Genomic DNA, 22,685 nt, shown 5'->3' with positions numbered 1-22,685 from the left:
CCTCCTCCTCCTCCTTCTTCTTTGTTTTTTAAGGTATATACCTTCTCATTACTCTAGCAATCATTCATTATAAGTGTCCAAAGCTGACTCAAAGACTCAGTGTCATTTAAAATTTCTATTCTGCTTAGGAAACAGCAATATGAACTCTGTTTTGTCCCAAGTATAATTTCTCCCAAATTTTTGTCACAATTAGTTCATTCTTCAGTGAAAATAGGTACAGATCTGTAATTAAAAATAATTACAAGATCTATAAGTTACTGATTTCTAACAGACAACTGATGCTCTCCCATCCCCTGGTTTGAGAATTCTGTCTTTTTATATAAAAATTGTGGGTGCTACCTCATCCTCATGTCAGTGATTAGTAAAGGTAAATACAGGGTTTTCTGCAATAAAAAGTTGCCTTAAAATTAATGTGAGGCGAAATATACTTGCTTGCCTTTCTTCTCTCATTAAACCCTCCTCACAATGCAACAATAGTTAATATACTTTGAAATCTGATGAACTTCACAGCAATTTGTTTCACTGCCCCATATCTGCCCATTAGGAATTGCCTGCCCCAAACATGGAGCCTACCAAAAGAGTATCTTGTTCTTTAACCATCAAGACATTCTGGGTGTCCTGAAGGTCCTTGGTGAAGGTAGCTAGCCTCTCTTAGAGTTGATATAATTTGGCTGCATTTTTTACATGAAAATCTTTTGACTCAGACTCTCATATATATAATTATTATATGAATATAATAATTATACACTTAAAATATACAAGAATTTTTAATGAAAGAAAATAAAAATCATTCCCATTAGTGATACATTTTATTGAAAGTGGGTCAGTGTGTTGTAATCTTTTAAACAATATTTTAAATTGAAGTAAGACCTGACTGCTAGCTTATATCCTTGTCTTATTCAATAGATTTCTTGTCTGGAATGTACATTAAGTTTTCTGCTTCAAGGATGACTAGTACTCAGGGCTCACATTCATTTTCACTCTTAAATTATGTGATACTTCCTTTCCTTGCTTGGCATCTTCAAAGTGAAAAATATCACTGCCAGGGAGGTACTAAGTTCTATGCAGTCCCAAAAGGTAGCTTTGGGAAATATGCAAAAATAACTGGTCATTTTTACACAAAAGGTAAGTGTAGGAGAAGATATGGATATGTACATATGCATAAGAATCTGCTTTACTTGTGTAGTGTTTTAGAATAGGATGTTCCACAGTCTGGCAGCAGGATGTTCTGTGAGACTAATACAGAGGAAGGCCACTGAATATGACCTTGAGGATTTTAATATAACCAAGGAACAGGAGTCTCTTAGACAAAATTATTGAGGTTTTGTGTGAAGATAATATATCATATTATATTATACTATAGACATTGAACTGAACTTAAATAAATAAAACAAATGTCTTTAAGATGAAATAATAATGTTTTAACCCAGCCTATTTTTTCTTCATTTCTTGAAATTCCCTTATAATTAATTTTTAAATGGAAGAATAGAAGTTTTTGAGAAATGCTAGCTAACAGGCCTTCAGGAAGGTGAGCTGCTATTCCCCAACAACCTGGACTTGAAGGTTTTATAGCAACTTGATCAAGTTTGGGTTATCATAGTCAGATGGCACTGAAGTAAATTGAATTATGAAACAGTTTCTCAGTAGACATTCAGTGTCTTCTTGTTTGCTTTCAATTGCCCTAAACAGTATCTAGCACATAAGAAAGTTTAAAGTATCTATCAATTAATCAATAGATAGATAGACATAGACCTAGACAGACATAGATATCGGGGTAGGTATAGACAGACATTGGCATAGGCATAGAAAAAGACAGATAGTCATTTCTTTAACAATGGAACTCTATGCTATAAGGATATAAATATTTAAATTTTCAAGTATTCATCATTGAGAGAATATGCTCTCTACATTGTGCTCAAGAGGTATGAGGAGAACGTATTGTTTTAGGCAGGGTATTACACGTCTGTTATGTTCAATGTCAATTGTTCAGAGAAGCCTGAGTATTTTTATGTCCTTTGAGTTCATTACCATCAAGTGACTGTATTCTGACAAACTGTCAAAAGTGGATCCTTAAACTAAAGATATATGGCATTTCACATAGTCCTTGTTAATCATATTAATATTTAAGTACCTTAGATAAATTTCACACACATTTGTACTTCTAATAATTAAGGATTAAATTGCAAATGCAATGTAATACATTCTGCCTCATCTTTTCTCAGTGAAGCTTGTCCAATTACTTAGCACATTGTACTTTGAAGTTCATAATCATTACCTGGCTTTTTATTGTAACTTTAAAAACTGAAGATCTGATTCCTGCCATATAACTTGTACACACATTCCACTCTCTAATATGTGCTGCATATAAATGTGAGGTTTGTATACTAGGGGGTAAAATGGGCAGTTTCCTTGCCATCTAAATGCTAATTAACCAGTGTTAAATACAGATTAGTCATAGGAAAAAGTCATTTTCATTTCTACAGGATGCAAATTATGTTGCCAAGATCACAAGGATGGGGTGAAACTTGACTGTCAACCATGGTGCTTAGCTGAGTTTCTACTTAAAAAACTATCAGGAGTTTTAAATTAAAAAGATTCTGGTACTTCCATACTGAATTTATATACCTCCATAATAAAAATCATAAATATAATAAAAAGAAATATCAATGTGATATGTATTTTTATGGTCATATTATGTGGTAATAATATTTATCTTGAGGCTTGCATGCCACTCCTAAGAGAGAAATGGAACAGCATATGAAATGATGGTTAAAATATGACATTCAATGGAAACATAATTAAAATAAATTCAAACTACTTTTATCTTTTAAATATACTGACCCATGAATTATATTTTTTGTATGATTAAACTATAGCCTCAGCACTGTAAAACAAATTTTAACATAAAATTCATTAAAATTCAACCAGTTCTAATGATTATTATTAGTGGAGATGCTAGCAAGGGGAATAGTTAAGGGAAATTAGTTACCTATTGTTCTGAAGTATAATTTTAAAATTTAGCAACATTTGGAAATGTATTGTTAGCAAACATGGATGTATGCATGTGTGTAGCTTTTGCTCTTCTCTGTCAATAAAAATAATTGAAAACAAAATAACAATGTATTTCATATTATGTCAAGATAATTACTCTTTAATTAAAGCCTTGAAAGAATAGCAGAGCTAAGGCTTCACTTTTGTTGGTACATATGCAAATTCAACATTAGTTTTTCAAATCCTTTCTTGAATGTTAAATGTTAGAAAAAAAACCCAAACTATTATCAACTAAATCATAAATCTCTAGTGTTAGTTCATTTATTTTGACTAAAATGTTCTCACTATTGGAGTAAAATAAATGCTTTAAATAGAATAGGATACTTTCTATATGTCTAACTTTATGCAGACTACTAATATATTTTACTTTTGCTCATATTCTATAAAGTAATATATTTTGTCATAATTTTTAGATTACCTTCAGAGAGTGCTCAAGTCCATTTTTATTCAGTAGCAGAACGGAGAGAAAGAAAAGCAATGAACAGCCTACCTCTACCCCCTTAGATGGAGAGGTCCATTACATTGAAATGGGGGCTTTTTAATGTCCCTAAGTAAAAGAGTACACTACATATCATAGGATTGCACATTAAGTTTTGAAGTCAATATAATTGTTTAGTAGATTGTTTTATTCCATAAGAGCAAATTGAGGAACTAATTTTTCCTAATTATCAAAACCATGTTACACATCTCCTCAGTGTTTCCACAACTGGTGGCTTCAAGTCCTTGATTTCAAAGGATGCCCTATTCTCCTTCATGTGTATAACCTACAGATTAAGTATAAAACTACTGTAATCATGAATAAAGGAATGGGAGTCCAAGGACCTGTTAAGTAGCTGGTCTATACAGCAAGACTTTGAGAAGTTACACATAAGATAAGCTTTGCATTATTCAGTTCCAAGTCATAAAGAACAGTTGCCCAAGTTGGCATCTGGGACAGATCTGGATTGGAGTTCTTGTTCTTACCATTAACTGTTGGCCATTATAATTTAGGGAAGTAGCTAATGTCATTGCTCCAAAAGAATGAAAGGTAATCTGGAGCCCCATAGACTTGCTGAAAGAAATGAATATGAGGCAGATTTTCAGAAAATATGTGACAATGCCTTCACAGGAGGTGCTCAGTGACTACTAGGTGTTTCTTAAAGGGTAGATACTTTCAGAGACATGAGATATCTTCATGCAGTGCTGTCGTTGGCCAAGTATATTTTATAACTTTGTGTCATGTATGAAAGAAAGTAATAATTGGCTACTAGTGATTATAATATTTCTCAATGTAAACACAATCCCAGTAAATTGCTATGGAATGCTTAGTTTGGAATATTATATGTCTGTGATTATTTATTTCTGTATGTGTTATAAGATTATACATTAATCATAATATTATTTGTATGTTTATATATATGTTATGCTTCATGCATTTATTTCTGTATGTGTTATAAGATTATATATTAATCATAATATTATTTGTATGTTTATATATATATGTTATGTTTCATGTAAGATCATTCTGTGAATGTATATGTATTATATAATAATTATATCTATGTAAAAGTTTAAAAGAGAACAGGAAGATAACTTTTCAGATTTAATTAAGTTATAACATATTATTGTGTAGACTGATTACATTATTGTTAGTTCTGTCTAATAGCTCATCTGGTATGTAGAAGGATCAGAGGATCCTAGAGCATTGTGCCATTCCAGTCCTCTCACCAAAGAGAATGTTGGTGATAGGAATATCTAATTTTGGAGATGAGAACAATAGAAGAGGAAAAATTCTGTTGCCTTTAGGAGCTGTTATCAATAAAAGCCAGGATAACACTGTATTTTCTTGATGTTTCCTTAGGTTGTTGAAGAATCATCACAGACTCAGTTCACTTGTGGCTAATTCTTAAGCACATGGGAAATTCTAATTTTCTTTCTTTTCTTAAGGTACTTTAAACCAGATTCAGCACACCACTACCATGCTAGGTAAACCTAGGTAAGATTGCAGGAATGGAAATAATGTTAAATTATGTGAGTTGGGCAAAGCATATGGAGAAAAAGTTTGGCTTTCATGATGAATATGGAAATTCCACTTACTTTGAATCCCATTAAATCTCTAACCATAGTGCTGCAATTGTCTCAAAAGGTCATAACAAGAATTGGAGTGAGAAGACAGTGTAAGATTTTTGGTGAGCCATAGACACCCAATATGGCTATACTTTCTTTTAAGTACCCTTTAGTGAGCTTGAGTACCATGAAAGATGGGATAGCCCAAACACAGTAAAGAGTTTTATTACTTTAAGATGGTAAGACGGTCATATAATAAATATGCAAACATGTCAAGTGATTCTGACAAAGGCTAGCTTAGCTTGGCTCCTGAGTCCATTATAAACTCACAATCAAGCATTCAGAAGGAGATCAACACTGATTTGTGGTGAGACTTCTACTGTTGTTCGCTCTAATACAAAGAGAATTCCTGTGTGCAACATGCATTTGGCTTATCTGCCTGGTATTCTGATCCTTCTTCTGGTTTTGTTTCCCACCTAACCTACAGTCCTAAACCACCTTATTTTGAATAAAGAAAACGTGGCTTGTGATCTACAGAGTATTTATATTTTCACCATGAAAATATAAATGAGAATACAATGTTAAAACACAAACTCCAATGTAAGAGACAATTTACACACTCTAATAAATCATTAAAACTTAATGAACAAAAGGTAAAGTAAATAGTAACTAAATGTAGCTTTGTATTAAGGCCTGTACTAAGCTTTTTAGAGATATATAACAGATGTTTAAGGTGTTATATAGGAAAGATACTTTTAGTGAGTCTATTTAAATCATTGCTAATAAAAAATGAAATGACATATTTCTGATTGAGAATATAGCCTTAAAGTGAGTATTGCTGCTTTTTAATACCATAGTAATTATGATAAATAAAAGTAAATAGAAATAATCAGTATTTGGTTATACATGCATATGCATAAAAGCATAACAAAAATCACTATGCTCTTAATAGGGTTGGGAAATCTGTGAAAGGGCAACTGTTAATAAACATACACACACAAACACACTATACCTCAGGAGTCTATTTAGGGTTATCTCTATGTGTTTGTCTAGATGACCACTTGGAATTGGAAAATTTATTCTGGAGAAGAGATATTCTGCTTTGATCAGCAGCCATTTTCTTATAGTTCTTTATCTGGGAGTAGCTCCTCGTGAGACTTCACCAATCCATGTTGGTGTTTTGGCTATTATTGTAACTTACAGGTCTTGTTTATGTGATAATAATGTTAAAATATGATGAGGATTGCATTGAATCTGTAGGTTGCCTTTGGTAGGATGGCCATTTTTACTATGCTACTTCTGCCAATCCATGAGCATGGGAGATCTCTCCATTTCCTGGGATCTTCTTTGATCTCTTTCTTGAGAGACTTGAAGTTGTTGTCATACAGAATTTCACTTGTTTGGTTAGAGTTATCGTAAGATATTTTATATTATTTGTGGCTATTATGAAGGAAGTTGTTTCCCTAATTTCTTTCCCAGACTGTTTATCATTTCTATAAAGGAAGGCTACTGATTTATTTGAGGTAATTTTATATCCAGCCACTTTGCTGAAGTTGTTAATGAGCTGGAGAAGTTCTCTGGCAGAATTTTTGGGGTTGCTTATTTATACTATCATATCATCTACAAATAGTGATACCTTTATTTCTTCTTTACAAATTTGTATCCCCTTGATCTCTTTTTGTTGTCTTATTTTTCTACCTAACACTTCGAGTTCTATATTAAAGAGATATTGGGAGGCTGGGCATCCTTGCCTTGTCCCTGATTTCAGTGGATTGCTTCAAGTATCTAATCATTTAATTTGATTTTGGCTGTTGGCTTGCAGTAAACTGCTTTTATTATGTTTAGGTATGGGCCTTGAATTCCTGATCACTCCAATACTTTTAACATGAAGGAGTGTCATATTTTGTCAAATGCATTTTCTACATCTAAGGAGATGATCATGTGATTTTTTTATTTGAGTTTGTTTATATAGTGGATTATGTTAATGGATTTTCTTATATTGGACCAACCTCACATCCCTGGGATGAACCTACTTGACTATGGTGAATGATAGATTTGATGTGTTCTCTTTTTTTATTAGATATTTTCTCTATTTAAATGTCATATGATTTATCCTTTCCCACGTTCCCCTCCAAAACAAAAACAAAAACAAAAACAAACCCAGAGCATAAAAACAAGAACAAACAACTGTTCCCTCCCCCTCCCACTGCTCACCACCCCACCCTCACCTGCTTACTGCCCTATCATTCCCCTACACTGGGGCATAGAATCTTCATAGGAGCAAGGGCCTCTCCTCCCATCGATGACCAAATTGGACATCCTCTACACATGCTGCTGGAGCAATAAGTCCCACCATGTGTATTCCTTTGTTGGTGGTTTAGTCCCTAGGAGCTCAGAGGGTACTAGTTAGTTCATATTGTTGTTTTCCTAAGGGGCTGCAAACCCTTCAAATCCTTTGGTCGTTTATCTAACTCTTTCATTGGGGACCCTGTACTCAGTTCAATGGATGTCTGTGAACCTCTACTGTACTAGTCGGGTACTGTCAGAGCTTCTCAGGAGACAGCTATATCAGGCTGGATTGTCTTTCCTTCAGTCTCTGCTCCATAGTTAGTCTTCCTTCCATGGGTATTTTGTTCCCCATTTTAAGAAGGAATGAAATATCCACATTTTGGTCTTCCTTTTTCTTGAGTTTCTTGTGGTTTGTGGATTGCATTCATGCATTCCGAACTTCTGGGCTAATAACCACTTACCAGATAGTGTATACCATGATTGTTCTTTTGTGATTGGGTTACCTCACTCAGGATGATATTCTCCAGATCCATCCATTTCCCTAAGAATTTCATAAATTCATTGTTTTTAATAGCTGGGTAGTATTCCATTGTGTAGATGTACCACGTTTTCTGTATCCATTCCTCTGTTGAGGGACATCTGGGTTGTTTCCAGGTTCTGGCTATTATAAATAAGGCTGCTATAAACATGGTGAAGCATGTGCCCTTATTACATGTTGGAGCATCTTCTGGGTATATGGCCAGTAGTGGTATAGCTGGGTCCTCTGGTAGAACTATGTCCAGTTTCTGGAGGACCTGCCAAACTAATTTCCAGAGTGGTTGTACCAGCTTGCAATCCCACCAGCAATGAAGGAGTATTCCTCTTTCTCCACAACCTCTCCAGCATCTGCTGTCACCTGAGTTTTTTATCCTAGCCATTCTGACTGGTGTGAGGTGGAATCTCAGGGTTGTTTTGATTTGCATTTCCCTGATGACTAAGGATGTTGAACATTTCTTTAGGTGCTTCTCAGCCATTCCGTATTAATCAGTTGAGAATTCTTTTTTAGCTCTGTACCCCATTTTCTTAATATTGTTATTCGGTTCTCTGGAGAATACCTTCTTGAGTTCTTTGTATACATTGGATATTAGCCCTCTCTCAGATATAGGATTGGTAAAGATCTTTTCTCAATTTGTTGCATGCTGTTTTGTCCTATTGATAGTGTCTTTTTGCTTTACAGAAGCTTTGGAACTTTATTAGGTCCCATTTGTCAATTCTTGATCTTAGAGCATAAGTTATTGGTGTTCTGTTCAGGAAATTTTCCCTGTGCCTATGTGCTCGAGGTTCTTCCCCACTTTATTTTCTATTAGTTTCAGTGTATCTGGTTTGATGTGGAGGTCCTTAATCCACTTGGACTTGAGCTTTGTACTAGGAAATAGGAATAGATGGATTTGCATTCTTCTACATGCTAACCGCCAATTGAGCCAGCACCATTTGTTCAAAATGCTGTGTTTTTTCCACTGTATGATTTTAGCTCTTTGTCAAAGATCAAGTGGCCATAGGTTTGTGGGTTCATTTTTGGGTCTTCAATTCTGTTCCATTGATCTACCTGCCTGTCACTCTACCAATACCATGCAGTTTTTATCACAGTTGCACTATAGTACAGCTTAAGGTCCAGGATGGTGATTCTACTAGAGGTTCATTTATTGTTGAGAATAGTTTTGGCTATCCTGGGTTTTTTGTTATTCCAGATGATTTTGCAAATTGCTCTTTCTAAGTCTGTGAAGAATTGAGTTGGAATTTTGATGGGGATTGCATTGAATCTGTAGATTGCATATGAGAAGATCAACATTTTTACTATATTAATCCTGCCAATTGACGAGCATGGGAGATCTTTCCATCTTCTGAAATCCTCTTCAATTTCATTCTTCAGAGACTTGAAGTTCTTGTCTAACAGATCTTTTACTTGCTTAGTTAGAGTCACACCGAGTTATTTTATATTATTTGCGACTATTGTGAAGGGTGTTGTTTCCCTAATTTCTTTCTCAGCCTGTTTATCCTTTGTATAGAGGAAGGCGACTGATTTTCTTGAGTTAATTTTATATCCAGCTACTTTGCTGAAGTTGTTTATCAGGTTTAGGAGTTCTCTGGTGGAATTTTTGGGGTCACTTAAGTATACTATCATATCATCTGCAAATAGTGATAATTTGACTTCTTCCTTTCCAATTCCTATCCCTTTGATCTCCTTTTGTTGTCTAATTGCTCTGGCTAGGACTTCAATTACAATATTGAATAGGTAGGAAGAGAGTGGGAAGCCTTGTCTGGTCCCTGATTTTAGTGGGATTGCTTCAAGTTTCTCTCCAGTTAGTTTGATGTTGGCTACTGGTTTGTTGTATATTGTTTTTACTATGTTTACATATGGCTTTGAATTCCTAATCTTTCCTAGACTTTTATCATGAAGGTATGTTGAATTTTGTCAAATGCTTTCTCAGCATCTAATGAGATGATCATATGTTTTTTTTTTCATTGAGTTTGTTTATAGAGTGAATTACATTGATGGATTTCCATATATTGAAACATCCCTGCATCTCTGGGAGGAAGCCTACTTGATCATGGTGGATGATCGTTTTGATGTGTTCTTTGATTCGGTTTGCAAGATTTTTATTGAGTATTTTTACATCGATATTCATAAGGGAAATTGGTCTAAAGTTTTCTTTCTTTGTTTGGTCTTTCTGTGGTTTAGGTATAAGAGTAATTGTGGCTTCATAGAACAAATTGGGTAGAGTACTTTCTGTTTCTATTTTGTTGAATTATTTGAGGAGTACTGGTACTAGGTCTTCTCTGAAGGTTTGATAAAACTGCACTAAACTAATCTGGTCCTGGGCTTTTTTTGTTTGGTAGACTATTAATGACTGTTTCTATTTTATTAGCAGATATGGGACTGTATATATCATTGATCTGATCTTGATTTAACTTTGGTACATGGTATCTGCCTAGAAAATTGCCCATTTCATCCAGGTTTACCTGTTTTGTTGAGTATAGGCTTTTGTAGTAGGACCTCATGATTTTTTGGATTTCCTTAGTGTCTGTTGTTGTATCTCCCTTTTCATTTCTAATATTGTTAATTTGGATACTGCCTCTGTGCCCACTAGTTAGTCTGGCAAAGGGTTTATCTATTTTGTTGATTTTCTCAAAGAACCAAGTCCTGGTTTGGTTGATTTTTTGTATAGTTCTTTTTGTTTCTATTTGGTTGATTTCAGCCCTGAGTTTGATTATTTACTTCCTTTGACTCCTCTTGGTTGAATTTACTTCTTGTTGTTCTAGAGCTTTTAGATGTGCTGTCAAATTGCTGGTGTATGCTCTCTCCAGTTTCTTTTTGGAGGCACTTAAAGCTATTAGTTTTCCTCTTAGGACTGTTTTCATTGTGTCCCATAAGTTTGGGTGTGTTGTGGCTTCATTGTCATTAAACTTTAGAAAGTCTTTAAATTCTTTTTTTCTTCCTTGACCAATTTATCATTGAGTAGAGTGTTGTTAAGCTTCCACATGTATGTGGCATTCTATTGTTTACGTTGTTATTGAGGAGCAGTCTTAGTCAATGGTGATCTGATAGGATGCAAGGAATTATGTCAATCTTGTTATATCTGTTGATGCCTGTTTTGTTTTATGGTCAATTTGGAGAAGGTACCATGAGGTGCTGTGAAGAAGATATGTCCTTTTGTTTTAGGTTAAAAAGTTGTATAGATATCTGTTAAATCCATTTGTTTTGTAACTTTTGTTAGTCTCACTGTGTCTTTGTTTAGTTTCTGTTTCCATGATCTGTCCATTGCAGAGAGTGTGGTGTTGAAATCTCCCACTATTATTGTGTGCAGTGCAATGTGTCCTTTGAGCTTTTGTAAAGTTTCTTGTGTGAATGTAGATGCCCTTGCATTTGGAGCATAGAGCTTCAGAATTGAGAGTTCATATTGGTAGACCTTACTTTTGATTAGTATGAAGTGTCTCTCCTTACCTTTTTTGGTCACTTTAGGGTGTAAGTCAATTTTATTCAGTATTAGAATGCCTACTCTAGCTTTTTTCTTGGGACCATTGGCTTGAAGGATTGTTTTCCAGCCTTTTATTCTGAGGTAGTGTCTGTCTTTGTCACTCAGGTGTGTTTCCTGTATGCAACAAAATGTTGGGTCTTTTTTATGTACCCAGTCTGATAGTCTAAGTCTTTTTATTGGGGAATTGAGTCCATTGATATTAATAGATATTAAGGAAAGGTAATTGTAGCTTCCTGTTTTTTTTTTTTGTTTTGTTTTGTTTTGTAGTTAGAGCTGGCATTCCATTCATGTGGCTATCTTCTTTTAGTTTTGTTGGAAGATTACATTTTTGCTTTTTCAGGGATGTAGTTCCCCTTCTTGTGTTGGAGTTTTCCATTTATTACTCTTTGAAGGGCTGGATTTGTGGAAATATATTCTGTGAATTTGGTTTTGTCATGGAATACTTTGGTTTCTCCATCTATGGTGATTGAGAGTTTTGCTGGGTATAGTAGTCTGGGCTGGCATTTGTGTTCTCTTAGGGTCTGTATGACATCTGCCCAGGATCTTCTAGCTTTCATAGTCTCTGGTGAGAAGAGTAGTATAATTTTGATAGCCCTGCCTTTATATGTTACTTGACTTTTTCCCTTACTGCTTTTAAAATTCTTTCCTTGTTTAGTGTATTTGGTGTTTTTATTATTATGTGATGGGAGGAATTTTTTTCTGGTCCAGTCTATTTGGAGTTCTGTAGGCTCCTTTTATGTTCATGAGTATCTCTTTCTTTAGGTTAGGGAAGTTTTCTTCTATAATTTTGTTGAATATATTTACTGGCCCTTTAACTTAGAGTTCCTCCCTCTCTTCTATACCTATTATCCTTAGGTTTGGTCTTCTCATTGTGTCCTGGATTTCCTAGATGTTTTGGGTTAGGAACTTTTTGCATTTTGCATTTTCTTTGACTGTTATGTCAATGTTTTCTATGTTATATTCTGTGCCTGAGATTCTCTCTTCTATCTCTTGTATTCTGTTACTGATGCTTGAATCTATGTTTCCTTATGTCTTTCCTAAGATTTCTAGTTCCAGAGTTGTCTCTCTTTGTGATTTCTTAACTGTTTCTACTTCCATTTTTAGGTCCTGGATGGTTTTGCTCAATCCTTCACCTGTTTGTTTGTGTTTTTCTGTAATTCCTTAAGGGATGTTTGTGTTTCCTCCTTGTTTACTCATGATCTCCTGTAATTTTTTAAGGGATTTTTTTGTCTCCTCTTTAGGGCTTGTACTTCTCTGCCTGTGTTCTCCTGTATTTTTTTAAGGGATTTTTCCATGTCTTTCTTAAATTCCCCTAGCACCACCATGAGATAGGATTTTAGATCCCAATCTTGCTTTTCCAGTGTTTTGGGATATCCAGACTTGCTGTGGTGGGAGTACTAGGTTCTAATGAAGCCTAGTAGTCTTGGTTTCTGTTGTTAGGATTCTTGTGTTTGCCTCTCGCTATCTGTTGATCTCTGATTTTAGATGTTCTTGCTGTCTGTGACTAGAGCTTGTTCTTCCTGTGAGTCTGTAAGCCTGTGTCAGCACTTCTGGGAGATCTGCTCTCCTCTGGTAAAACTCGGGTGCAGATGGCTGTGGATCAGTTGTCTGTCCTGAGTCCTGTTGTAAGAGCACACCCTGGAGACAGGATCTCCACTTGCAGGAAAGGTGCAGAGAGGGCTGTGGATCTGTTGTATCTCCTAGTTGTGATTTGAGGTAGAAAGGATCCTGACCAGGCTGCCCTGCTACTTGTGAGGCCTGTGCCTCCTGGCTGGTCCACCCTTAGGAAATCACTGGAGAGAGAATGGTGGATATTACCTGAGTCTCTGGGTTAAAGCACTCCCTTAAGGCAGGCTCTTTGCTTGCAGGGAAGAGGCAGAGAGGGCTGTGGATCCACCACAGTCACTGCTTGGTGTGGACAGAGGTAGAGAGGATCCTGTCCTGGCTGCCCTGCGACTTGTGAGGCCTGTGCCTCCTGGCTGGTCCCACCTTAGTGATTTGATGTGTTCTTGGATTTGATTTACAAGAAATTTATTGAGTATTTTTGAATAGATATTCACAAGCAAAATTGGTCTGAAGTTCTCTTTTTTGGTTGGGTCTTTGTGTGGTTTAGGTATCAAAGTAATTGTGGCTTCATAGAATGAACTTGGTACTGTTCCTTCTCTTTCTATTTTATGGAAGAGTTTGAGGAATACTGGTAGCAGGTCTTCTTTGAAGGTCTAACACAATTCTTCAAAGACATGGAAAGAGCAATTCTCAAATTCATTTGGAAAGGCAAAAAGCCCAGAATAGCGAAAACAATTCTTAACAATAAAAGAATGTCTGGAGGAATCACCATCTGTGACTTCAAACTTTACTAGAGAACAATAATGATATAAACTGAATTGTTTTGGTACAGAGGCAGACACATTGATTAATAGAATAGAATTGAAGACCCAAAAATGAAACCACACGCTTATAGACACCTGATCTTTGATAAAGAAATCACAAATATACGATGGTAAAAAGAAAACATCTTCAATAAATGATTCTGGTCTAACTTGCAGTCTGTATGTAGAAAAATGAAAATAGACCCATATTTGTCACCTTGCATAAAGCTCATGTACAAGTGGATCAATGTCCTCAACTTAAAACCAGATATACTGATCTAATAGAAGAGAAAGTTGGAAAGAGCCTTTAACTCATTGGCAATGGGGTAATTTTCTAAATAGAACTCCAATGTTTCACACTCAAGAATTGATAAATGGGACCTCACGAAACTATAAAGCAAAGGGCATAGTCAATAAGACAAATTGGCAACCTACAGATCGGGAAAACAAATCTTCATTAACCCAGCATTTGATAAAGGGCAAATATCCAAAATATATAAAGAACTCCAGAAATTAATTGCCAAAAAACTGAACAACCCAATCAAAAAATGGGGTATAGAACTAAACAAGGAATTCCTAACTAAGGAATCTCCCATGGATGAGATGCACTTAAAGAAATGTTCAAAGTCCTTAGTGATCAGAGAAATAACAGTCAAGCGACCCTGAGATTCCACCTTATATCTATCAGAATGGCTAAGATCAAACCCTCAGGTGACAACACATGTTGTAGAGGATGTGGAGAATGAGGAACACTCCTCTGTTGCTGGTAGGATTGCAAATTGGTACAAGCACTCTGCAAATCAATCTGGAAGTTTTTCAGAAAATTGGAAATAGATCTACGTGAAGACCCAGAAATACCACTATTGGGAATAAACCCCAAAGATGCTCTACCATGCCACAGGGGCATATGTTCCACTATGTTCATAGTGGTCTTGTTTGTGATAACCAGAAGCTGGAACCAACCCATGTTTCACACATTGGATGAATGGATACAGAAAATATGGTTCATTTACACAACAGACCCAATTAAAACGAGGACATCCTGAGTTTTGCAGGCAAAAACTAGAAAATACCATCTGAGTGAGATATATCACACCCAAAAGGACATGCATGGTATGTACTCACTAATAAGTGGACATTATCCAGAAAGTACAGGATACCCAGGATACAATCAACAGAATTCAAGAATGTTGACAAGCTGAAGGGCTCAAGAGAGGATGCCTCAGTCCCACTTGGAATGGAGAAGAAAGCAATCACAGAGAGGAGTGAGGGAAGGAGCTGGGAGGGAAAGTGGGCAGAGGTTTTGCGGGGAAGAGGGGAACATGATCTGGTATTGAGTGGGGGAAAAGTACTGAAGTCCAGCAGGCGAGTATAAGAATGAAAACGGAACATTCTGAAGGTTGAGGTGACCCTCCAGAATACACCAAAGACCTGCGAGGTGAGAGACTCTCAGGACTCAAAGGGAGGGACCTTAGAAGAAATGCCCTGAAATGGGGGGAGGGAACTTGTAGAGCCCACCTTCAGCAGAAAGGCAATGCATGATGTGAGGGATGGGGTTGCCATTCCACAGTCAAACTCTGACCCATAATTGTTCCTGTCTGAAAGAATTACAATAATGGAAATGGAGAAGAGTCTCAGGAAAAGAAGGTCCAGTGACAGGCCCAAAATGGGATCTAGTTCAAAGGGAGGCCCCAAGGCCTGACACTGTCACTGGGTCTATGGACTGCTCACAAAATGGGATCTATAATGGCTGCTCTCCAAAAGACCCAACAAGCAGCTGAAAGAGTCAGATGCAGTTATTTTTATCTACCCAATGAACTGGATCTACTGCCCCGTGGTTGAATTATGGAAAAGCTGGAAGAAGCTGAGGACGAGGGCAACCCTGAAGGAGGACCAGCAGTCTCAATTAACCTGGACCCCCGAGATCTCTCAAACACTGGATTACCAGCCAGGCAGTGTACACCATCTGATATGAGGGCTCCAACATACATACAACAGAGGACTGCAACATCTGGGTTCAGTCAGTGAAGAAGTGCCTAACCCTTAAAAGACTGAAGGCCCCAGGGAATTTAAATGTCTGGTGCACTGGGTGATGGGTCCATCCTCATAGAGACATGGGGGCAACAGGATATATGTGATGTCAAACAGTCAGATGATGGACCAGGAGGGGAATAAAATCTAGAGTCTAAATAAATAAATAAATAAATAAATAAATAAAATGTTGACATATCATGAACTTTCCTTTCCTGTCATATGCCGAATAAACTATCATCCAGCATTTATCCTAATCCTCAGAATTGTTCATCATTTGAATTTTATGTGGCCATGAAACATTAATCTGCCTGTAATAATCACATTGTGTCATATAAATAGGTAGCTAAAATAATAAGGAAATTATTATTAGTTTCTCAAGGATAATACCGTACAAGTTACCCTTTCTAAGTCTTTCTGAGCTTAAAGAAACTTAAGAAATATTGATAATACCTTTGAAGTTGGCATCTATTTGGAGCAATCAATGATGTGTTCTTAAACTATTTCAGCAGCTATACTCAGTTTCATAATCTCTGTCAAATATGATTTTTGTTGTTTAACATTATCATTATGAGCTTATAGTCTCAGTAAGTACTTTCAGAATAGATCCTCCTCTTCATTTAAACATGTTTTTTCTTGCCTTGTACTCTGTTGGCACAAATCTCTGGTTAATGAATGTTTTAAGACAAATGAAGAAATGAAGCAATTATGTTTCTACTTGCTTAGCTTGCTACACTATGTTTTCAAAGGATATTTGTTTTACACTAAACCAAAGAAACCTTATTTTGGATTGATGCCCATAAAGTCTATATATGTTCTCCTGCTACTGAGACAACAATGTAATCAACATAATACGGTGAAAATAATTTACACATTAGTTTTCCTTTTTAAAGGTTTAAACAATTCTATATTAATTTTACTAAGTAATGCAATAATTATATTATTGTAATAACAGTCTAGACCCATTTTCTATAGAATGGTTCTTACTTGCCAAGGAATATTAGATTTGTATGTGTGCTCACATTGGAATAATTTACTTAACTTTTGCTTTTAATATGAAGAACAGTTCTGTGACAGTTTTACCTTTATTACTGCTCCATTGTTGATCATAGAAAGAACTATATGGAAAATCTATTCAATTACTAAGAAACTATGATCTTGGCTTCAGTTATATATTCTCAGTTACTCAGTTCATACAACTTGAATATACCTCATAATTCAGTTGGATCCAATATTAATATAGTCCCTGGTTTATGCTAAGCATTTATTGTGTTCTGTTCTGTTAGCCTAAATATGATTAGTCATCATTCTTCACCAGGAATTTAAGTGAGAATATGATGAACTATTTCCTAGTCAGATGTGATGAACCAAATGCAGGTATCTACTATGTTACTAGAAAGATGAACCCTTTTTAAGTATTATTTCATACATTTTGACATGTTGGGTTGCAGATTTTGAAGTTTGTTTAAAGAAGCTCTCCAACATCTTAGTTATACATGCAGATATCACATGCATAGAAAGATTGATACAGCCGGGCGGTGGTGGCGCATGCCTATAGTCCCAGCACTTGGGAGGCAGAGGCAGGTGGATTTATGAGTTCGAGGCTAGCCTGGTCTACAGAGTGAGTTCCAGGACAGCCAGAGCTACACAGAGAAACCCTGTCTCGAAAAAAAAAAAAAAAAGAAAGATTGATACAAAACCCTATTATATTAAATATGCTGTAGTAAGTTGATATTTTTATGTTATATTTATGTTATATTATATTTTCAACTCAGACAAAATTGAATTAAAATACACATTGCATTGAGTTAAAATATACATTGATTATAGGTTTTGGTTTTATCAAGAATTGTATCATGAAGGAGACTTCAATAGGTACCATTCATTATAATTAATTGGGACATAGGATAAATAGAATATAAAAAGAAGTTGTTACTTTGGTAAATATGTCTGGAACACTGGAAATCATATGGACCCACCAATACTGTTGATTCTTACTAACTATTCTCCAAAACAACCAGACTCATTCTAATGAAAATCATAGGATTCTTCAACTTCAGAGACATGAGTTCTTCCTAGGTTATTAATTCTTCATGGGTAAGATACTTACACAGTTAAGTCAACATACTTGACTAGATTCAATAATTCAAATAATCAAAATAGCTCATAGCAAATTGCAGATTTACCACAAATAATTGTGTTCATAAATCACAGAAAGATTTGACTCTTCTTAGCATCCGGTCACAGAAAGACTTGACTCTTCTTAGCATCCGGTCACAGAAAGACTTGACTCTTCTTAGCATCCGGTCACAGAAAGACTTGACTCTTCTTAGCATCCGGTCACAGAAAGACTTGACTCTTCTTAGCATCCGGTCACAGAAAGACTTGACTCTTCTTAGCATCCGGTCACAGAAAGACTTGACTCTTCTTAGCATCCGGTACTTGGAGATGGAATAGCATTTGGGTTCACAGTAGACATGCTTGTTTATTTCACTCAGTTCATCTAAGTGGTAGAAAAGGTGGTCAGATAGATCTGGTAATTTCTAGTTTTTGTCCACCTGGATTCCATGCTGCGGAGTACTTCACCTGCATATATGAGCATTTTGGAATTTAGATATGTAACCTGATATTTTACACCAGTGCATTAGTGAATGACTACTAATATTCACAAACATATTCGGCCTCTAGATCGCTGTCTATTCAGTGTCAAAATATTTAATATAAACATTAAAATGTGATTAATTTTCTGTTTGCTTGAATAGTATGAAGCATATAACTATCCCACCATTTCTGAAAATTCATATTCATTGAATGGTCAATATCATTGAAGCAAAGTGTTTTTCATGTTTAAGACTTCCTGATATAATGACCTTCTCTCTGTGTGAAATATTTTAGCTTAACTCTTTTTGGTCATATTTACTATTGTTGAATAAAAGATATGATCATTCACTATTCATAAACTATGAAAAATAAACATGTAAACATATTGTCTTACATGGCATATGTGAAGCCAAGTAATTTTCAAAATCAATACAGCTTCTTGGTGACAACTAAAGAAACAAACTACCTAATCATAATTTAAAGTTTTATTTTTATAACAATTTCATAATAATTCTCTTTATCATTTTACATGTAGTATATTATTCCCCTTTAAATTATTTCCAATGCTTTGGGTGCAAATTTTCAAATAAAAAGAGAAAATGACAATTTTAATGTAAAGTAATGTGAAAGTTTTGATGAAAGTTCATGATTACAGAGAACACTTAGATAATCAGGGCCCTGAGTCATTGCTTGGTGGTGTTAGTAACTGAGAATTTGCTGTACAGTACACACACCTAGAAGTTGATCTTTTGCAGATATTGCAATGGCAGCATCTTTTTGTCTTACTCAGTATGAGTGCTTCAAGATTAATATCTGCACTTAGCCATTTGTATTTTTTATAGTCATTGTTTTGATTTCCACAAATCCAAAACAGAAAGTCTATGTAATTGAATTATTAAGTTCATATTTTAAAGAGGATGGTTGTTTCATCGTCAATTCTAGGTAGAAGTCCATCACTGAGAGTATCAAGGTAGGCACTCTAGAAGGTTCAGAATTCAAATTAAAAAGATTTACTGTGAATATTGATTTCAATCTTAACATTAATCCCTCTGTCAAATCTCTTTTTTATATAATAGGAGGCATTGTTCTATAAATTAAAGGTACACTTTCATTGTTGAAAGTTATTTTTAATTTTCTGATTCATTAACTTACTGGATATTCATTTGATTTAGCTATTAGTCAAAAGAATAAGTAGCTTTTCTTTAGCATCATAAAATCCTTATGAATAACATCAATATATCATTAAGGCAAGAAAAGGATTCAGTTTTCTAATAAATCACTTGTACATATACACATGAAATGAATATATAGTTAAATTCATTGATTTGCATGATTTTGAGCTATTTCTCCTTCAATAAAGAATAATGCCTTCTGATGGCTAGTTGTCTTTGTTCATATCAAGACCCTTTTCAAATTCAGATTTATATGAGATAATTTTTCATAGGACATTTGGTGATTTCATCAACTGTTCAATCATGTCCCTGGGAAACTGGTTTGGTATTTCACCAATTAATAATATTATTATTGCTGAGTTTCAGACTCAGCATACATATTTTTGTTTCTTTGTTTTAATTCTGTGTTTGACTATATCATTTGAAATACCAGAATCCAGGGAGGTACAGAAAGTAATATTATTGGAGATTACTCTCCAACAATGTAGCTCCAGACTGAGTGCAGATTGATAGCACAGGGAATCCATTGTTCTATACAGCATACCCAAATATAGACACAAAGAGCATATGCGCACATATATACCAACGCATACATACATATAAATATATTTCCACATACCCAACACAACATACATACATGCACACATGTATACACACATAAATCCCTAGTTACTCATTAGAACAGATTATTTATGATATTTATCCTTTTTTGCATTATAGCAATCATGAGCAATGCCACCATCTTTTCTTTATTTCAATTTTTTTGAGGATATAATTTTTATTTTATAAATTTACATTATGTCCTCAGCAAATATTTATCAAATAACTAAATTAATAAATGTATCAGCTATATGAAAATTAAATCAATGGTTGTAGTATAATGAAATTTAGCTGCATAAAACACTGTTATTTCTTTCCTTCCCAAACACTATTAAAAGCATATGAAAACTCAACCTACAAGTTTAGAGAAAAATTTTCTCAGTGATATTCATGTCAGATTAATATCTATAAAATACACAGAGCTGAAATAACTAAACAACAAGAAAATAATTTTAATGGGATGACAATGTTTGAACACATGATTATCAAAAACAACATATATATGCTCAAAAACATAAGAAATACTCAAAAAGACCCAACTTTTTGAAAAAATATTATATTAGTTCCTTGAGATCTTCATAGAATGCATTTTGATCATCTGTACCCCACAACATTTCCAAAATAACATCCATAATATATACCCCCAAATTGTATCCTCTAAGAAATTAAGGCAAATTTGTGCTGCCCAAATACTCTTACATGTGTGTGGCATTCCACTAGATGATGTTCAAATTATGAGGGTTTTCAGTCTTAGAGGAGAGTGATTTTTCCCTCTTCCAGCAGCTAACAGTTGCCATAGCTCAGCAGCGAAGAGTGAAACTTCAAGTTCAGCTTCTCCCTTCATGATAGGATTTTGCATTATCCCAGCTAGACTGAACTTGTTCATGCTGTCACCACTGCAAGTTTATATGTGTAGCTATACTTCTAGTCCAGAAAACACCTTTTTCTTGTAGTCACCTACTGTCTCTGCCTCTTACACTCTTTCTCTAACCTCTTTCACAACAATTCTACTTGGAAGTAGAAATAAAGCTGTCTGTTGAGACAAAGAGGATTAATGGAAAGCCCCCGTTTTTTGGGAAAATGGGAAGTTATCAGAGGGAGTATGTTCAACATACTATATATACATCTATGAGTACATTTCTATAAAAACTTGCCAAAAGAGTTTTTTAAATAAGAGACCTTCTTGTAGGAGATCATATGGTTACATATATAAAAATTGAAAAAGTTTATTGACTTACAGCATACTCTAAAAATACTGCATTCATTTAGTACATCTAGCTGACACACAAGTACATTAATGTACTAGGAACGAAGAGTAATTTAAATATAATTAGGACTTAAACTATAAATAGTAGAGAACACAGAACTTGCTTTTCCAGTGTATGAGGTGTATTTTAATGAAAAAATTATGTTAATTAAAACTTGTCATGTTTTTCAGTTCAGTTGATGTTTCCTCTTGAATACTGATAAGATCAGGAAGCAAATGAATTTCATCATAAATCCATTCTGAAATAAATGAATGACACTATCCAAATATATTTTGCAAAAATTTATGAGTTTTTATGCTCAATAGAAAAAATACTTTTATTATTTCATTGCAAATTTCAAACAACTTTTCAAGCACATTTATTTCCATGCAGTAGACAAGCCCTACATCTATTGACAAAAATGAAATGAGTTACATTGTATACAAGGAGGACTTCCATTCATCAACCAGTAATAGCTAAACAATGTTAGACATTAGTTGATATTTATTTTCAATATGTTTACCAATAATGTTTTTAAGGAGTTGACTTGTTTTGGAAAAAGTTTCAAGTGTAGGAAGAATATTTACTCAGAACAAACATTCTAGTATTAGGGAAAAATACAAGTATAGCAGTTTTCTCAAGATGTACATGACTCAATATAAGACAATACAAGCACGCCTTTAAATAAAGCACAGAAGTTCTATGGTCATGAAATTTGAAACCATGCTTAGTTTAGAGGCCTTCTTACCATTACTAGCATGAAGCTTTTACTAAGGAAAAGACAAATATTGTGGTGATTTTGTGAAAATTTTAAGATTATATTTTAATTATAACAATTCTCCTTTCCCCTTTCTTTCACCAAACCCTTTCATATAACATGTTCTGTTTTTCCTCAGATGCATGGCCTCTGTTTCTCAGCTGGTATTGAAAAAAGATAGATGATAGAGATAGATAGATAGATAGATAGATAGATAGATAGATAGATAGATAGATAGATAGATGGATGGATGGATAGATAGATAGATAGATATGTAGAGATATAGACAGATAGAGATAGAGGGATATGATATAGATACAAATATACTCTACAGTATAACCTATTAAGTCCATATAATGTTACTTGTATGTATGTTTTCGAGATTGACAGTTCGGCACTAGATATACAGTTGGTGTGTTCTTCCCTAGGGAAAACTACCTCTCTCTCTCTCTCTGTCTCTCTGTCTCTCTCTCTCTCTCTCCCTCTCTCTCTCTCTTTCTCTCTCT

General features: G+C 34.8%; 1 protein-coding gene and 1 long non-coding RNA gene across 6 annotated transcripts in view; one reads left to right on the top strand and one right to left on the bottom strand.

Moving 5' to 3' along the window:
- The window catches only part of Nkain2 (sodium/potassium transporting ATPase interacting 2), a 1,006,098-nt gene that overhangs the window by 302,320 nt on the left and 681,093 nt on the right, over positions 1-22,685 (top strand). The gene's annotated exons all lie outside the window — the stretch shown is intronic.
- LOC116097891 overlaps positions 21,547-22,685 on the bottom strand; it is a 3,937-nt gene continuing 2,798 nt past the window's right edge. Inside the window, exon 2 of the long non-coding RNA XR_004121604.1 lies at positions 21,547-21,681. This is a non-coding gene — a long non-coding RNA (uncharacterized LOC116097891). The remainder of the gene's footprint in view (positions 21,682-22,685) is intronic.

This window comes from Mastomys coucha, unplaced genomic scaffold (assembly GCF_008632895.1).
Source record: "Mastomys coucha isolate ucsf_1 unplaced genomic scaffold, UCSF_Mcou_1 pScaffold2, whole genome shotgun sequence".
Taxonomy (NCBI): domain Eukaryota; kingdom Metazoa; phylum Chordata; class Mammalia; order Rodentia; family Muridae; genus Mastomys; species Mastomys coucha.
This window is presented reverse-complemented; position numbering and strand designations above follow the sequence as displayed.